This window comes from Chinchilla lanigera, unplaced genomic scaffold (genome assembly GCF_000276665.1).
Source record: "Chinchilla lanigera isolate Chin_1 unplaced genomic scaffold, ChiLan1.0 scaffold00077, whole genome shotgun sequence".
NCBI classification, from domain to species: Eukaryota; Metazoa; Chordata; class Mammalia; order Rodentia; family Chinchillidae; genus Chinchilla; species Chinchilla lanigera.
In genome coordinates, this window is record NW_004955478.1 from 723,944 (window position 1) to 728,845 (window position 4,902).

The window sequence follows — 4,902 nt, forward strand, 5'->3', positions numbered from 1 at the left end:
ACCCCGCATAGTCACTCATCAGAAATAGTCACTCATAAAGACCAAAAAAAAAAAAAAAAAAAAAAATTCACATAGCTAGTAAGTGCTAGATCTGGGAATCAAAACCAAGGAAAAAATAAAAAACCAAGCACAGAGGCTCTGGATTCTTTGTTTCAAATGAACATGGGCCAAGACAGACCACTGGGCCACATGGCACACTGGGGGTGCCAAGGTGTGTATGGGATTGAAGGGTAAGTTCCAATGTTTATCTCCAGCTGACACAACTCATATCTTGGCCAGGTGGCTTCTAACTTGCCCTCTCCATTGCCCTCTCTGGGCTTCTGTTGGTCCTGGGATCAGAGGCTATGTGTGGACTGGGACTTCTCCACCGTAGAACCCTCAGGGTTATCCATGGAAACGCCAGCTTCCAAGGTCTCTGGAGTGAAAAGCCCCAACATTTGCCGGAGCCCAAACACCCCAGCCTCCTGGCATGGAGACGCCAGGGGTTCGGTGGGGACCTGACTTCCTGGTGAGGCCCCTGTGTCCTCCAGTTCTGGCTACATGAGAATCACAACACCTGTAGCTCTGCTTCTCCTAGATGCCCCTAGCCGCACTAAGGGAGTAGGTCATGGGCAGGTGATGGAGGCAGGTGGCTGCCTGTGGCACAGGAAGTGGGCGGTGTCTCTGAGGCTGGGGTGGGACCCTGAGAATGGCAGGCCAGCTGGTGTGAGTGTGGAGTCCTGGGGGATGTGCCCCATTACAGTTTACCCTCTAAATTATGATTACAGCAGGATTTTTCGAGTCTCTTGGGTTCTTACATTCTCCTGCCTCCTGGAGCCCAGCCTCGAGGAGGTGAGGCCAGTGATCCACACCTGTTCACTTAACTCAAGTCCTCCCCTCTGGAACAGCCCCTCCCCCGCCCCAGAATTCTTTCCCCCTCTGTACCTTTTTTCCATAGCGAAGACTCAAATTAGCCCATTCCATAGCAAGTGTATCGCAACTGATCCTGAGCCATACGTGCTGATGAATGCATAAATTTTAACACTAGATTTTCCATGTACTTCCCCATTGTCTTTTTACCAAAAAGGCTGAATTCTGATCCAGATAGTAAGAATGAGACTGGTCTGGTCTGGTCTGATCCCGTTGAGGCTGGGAAGTAGTAAGAAGGTAAATCCAGGGTGAAGGGAATGTTTGTGCATTTTGATAGCAAATGCTTACCAACTGGTTAAATGCAGAGCATGATGTCTAAGTAAGCCCAGGTCATTCAAGTCAGCAGTTCAGACTTGGTTTTAATACTGGTCATAGTGCCCATGCCTCATTTCATTAGTGTTGGTTTAATAGTTGGTTACATGGGCCAGGGGTAGTATTAATGATTACTTATTAATTAGTTAAGTGGACGTGGGGATTTTACAGAAAATACCAGCAGCACCGAGACCTTTGTGGTGTGCTTGGGCATGCTTCTCTCCATGAAAACTGTGGCAGGCAGAGTGGGCCCCAGAGAGCAGAAGCTGGACTCCCAGGAGGACTGTAAACAAAGGATGCCCAGTATTAAAGTGGTCTGTCTGGGCCCAGCGTGGAGCTCAGTCCCGGGCCCCTGAAAAGGTGAATTCCTCCCTCTGGGGCTGAGGCATTGTTTGAGCAAGAGCTCTCTCTGCAGAGCAAGAGCCCAGAGCAGGAGGCAGCTCCCCAGGGCCCAGAAGCAGGGAGAGCCACCCCTGGGCCTCCCTCCCAAGGAGAAGCTGTTGGTACAGTCTGGGCTGGGTTTTTCTTGTGCCAAGAGGGGAATGCCCACCAGTGATTTATGCAGACATTTATAGAAAGCATACAGGTTTACTCATTCATAAAATGGCAGGACAGTGTGTTTTCTGCCCTTTCTGGGCTCTGGGGCAGCTCTCAGGGTAGTGTGGCTGATTGTAATCATTTCCGGACATGCCCTGATTTGCCCACAGGGAGGAGGCCAACGTTGCCTGGGAATGGGTTGCAAGTGGGGCCCCAGGAGCAGGCTGCCTGCCCTGTGGATCAGAGCCACGTTGAACTGTTACTGAGGGTCCCCCCCATCTGCGCCCCTGGCATTCCCCCTCCTTATGTTTTCTCCCAGATACTCTGCCTCATACAGGTCCAGGTCTGGTAGGGAGGGTGCACTGGGTCAAAAGAAGTGAGGACGTGACAGCCACCTTCTGAGACCGCAGGAGCAAGGCGATTCTTCCTGGCCCTGTCTGATCAGTCTAGCCAGCTGGGTTTCTGTGAAGCCCGACCCACTGCAGCTGACAGCCAGTGCGAGCCAATTCAAGCCTTTCCTTCCCCAGCAGCCACTGTCAGCTGCTGGGTGACTCACTGTGCCAGTGTCTTCCCATGTCTATACCCAGAAGCCTAGCCCATGGGGCCCAGCCGGTGGGTGGGCAGAGAGCACTCGTTTTGTCAGAAGCCGCAGACCAACAAGAAGTGATTTGATTTCAATGCTGCTCTGCTCCCCAGCTCCGATGCCCAGGGCGGTGGAACGGGCTTTGGAGGCGGGCGTGTGACCCGCATAGTTGGCAGCAGATTTGGCTGTGCTAAGTGAAACTAGATCTGAGCAAGAAGCAAAGGGGCATCGTTTCTGTTTCCTGCCTTGTCTTTTGAGAAGTTGCAGCAACTTTAGTCAGAGAGGTTGGACAAGGTGAATGCTCCAAAATTCCCATCCCTTTGCCATGGGAATCCCAGGAAGTGCCGTGGGAGCGCTGAGCCTGGGAAAAGAGAAGGAAAAAGCCAGAAGGGAAAGAAAGCGTGGAGGCGGGGAGGGCAAAGCTGTAACCAAGCTTCTGCCTGGGTTACTCTGCTTGGGCTGTCCTAACAATTCTGCAGGCGGGATGGCTTAAACAATAGGCATTTATTTTTCATGATTTTGGAGGCTCGAACCTTAACCTTAGGATATCAGCAGGATTGGTGTTTTTCTAAGGCCTCTTTCCTTGGTTTGCTGATGCCGCCATATCCTCACATGGCCATCTCTCTGTGCATTGGAATGTCTGTGTTCTAATCATCTTATAAGGCCAGTAGTCACATTGGATTGAGGTCCACCCCTATGCTCTCATTTCCTCCCTGAAGGGCCTGTCCCCACCCAATGGTGCTTTCCATGGATCAGGGGCTTCCTCTGGCTAGGCACTGGGATGAGCTCAAGGACAAAATGCATGCTCTAATTTATCTTGTGCTGTTATAGCTTATTTCTGGATGTGTCCCCTAAAGCCTATGTATGCATAGGTGGGACTTTTGGGAGGATTAGATCTTGAGGGCCTGATCGGTGGATTAGCCCACAGATGAGATTATAGCTAAATGTGATACTGGCAGTGTAGCCTGGTCATAGGAGGTATGTCACTGGAGCATGGCCTGGAAGGGTCTATCTCCCTCCCGTCTCCTTTGATCACTCTGTGCTTTCTGCCTACCTTGCCATCAACTATTTCTCCTCTCTGATGCCCCCCTGCCAGGCCACCCTGCCATGGAGCCAGCTTAGGGACTGAAACCTCTATAAAACATAAGCCAAATAAACCTTTCCCCCTTAGAGTTGTGGGTGTCAGATTTTGTGTCTCAGCAATGAGAAAGTAGCTAAGACACATGCATAGCCTGGAGATGTAGATGTCATTGTCCCTGTTTGCAGGGGAAATTGAGACCCATGGAAGCAGAAGTAAATTGTTCCAGTTGCCCAACTCTAAAGTCTCATTTTTAAAAAACCAGTGCTGAAATTGAACCCAGGGCCTTTGCACTAAGCTACAGCCACAGCCCCTTTTATTTTGAGAAAGGTTTCAGTGGGTTGCTCGGGCTGGGCTTAAACTTGCATCCGCCTACCTCAGCCTCCCAGGCCAAGGCGCTGGAATCTCAGGTGTGTACACCTGGACAAAGCCCCATATTTGAAGAAAAGAAAAATACAAAGCCACTGGAGGGAAAGAAGACAAGAGGAAAGGTTAGGTGGTCTGCGCTTCAGCAATGTTTGCAGACTCTTTGTACCTTTTTGGCCTCCTCACTGTGCTCGAGGCAAAACGGAGGTTCAGGTTAATTGCTACTTTTTCCAGTCCTACTATGAGGGGCACTCATCTCTCCTCTGGACCATCCTCCTGAGCACACAGAGACTGATAATCTCTGAATCTGTAGGCCATGTCCTCTTTCTGACCCCAGGGAATGAATGTGCTTGTCTTTTCTTAGTGGGTCCACTTATGCTGGGACACCTAGCACCCTCAGAACCCCTGTTTTGAGTGCTATGCAGCTGCCCTTGAAGTTGCTTCTGCAGGATCCAAGAACATAAGCCATGTCCGCTGTTTGGTTTTGTGTTTGGATATAGCTTCATGCTGTCTGACTTACTGAGCACTCCCATCGGTGCGGGCAGCCCATGAGGGAGCAGCCTGGGGGCCCTGTTTAGTGTGTGGCTTTCTGCAGGTGCATCGTAGTGCACAGCGGCACATGCTCAGCTTTGCTGGTTTGCTGTCTAGATGGACCGACCAAAGCAATGTGACTTCACTTGTTAGCTCCATGCGCACTGTTGTGTGATCCTAGGCAAGTCTCGTGACTTCCAGAACCTTTGCCAGTGAAACGGCAGTGGGGAAACCTCACCCGAGTGTGCTCCACTGGGAGATCAGTGTGGGGGAATGGAAGACCATAGCAAAGAATTGGCTAGCCCTGCCGCCAAAAATGATGATGGTAATAAGGACCCTCATGTTGGGGTTGCTAAAAATTGCACAGAAATCCACAAACATTCTAAGAGTGTGGTATTTAGAGCTTCATGTCTCTGCCCTGCATCTCTGAATCCTTCATTCTCAGTTCCAAGAAATTGCTTTGAAAGAAAAGGGGAACCAACTCTTCCCCTAGAGCCTCTCCTCTTTTTCTTTCTTTCTTTCTTTCTTTCTTTCTTTCTTTCTTTCTTTCTTTCTTTCTTTCTTTCTTTCTTTCTTTCTTTCTTTC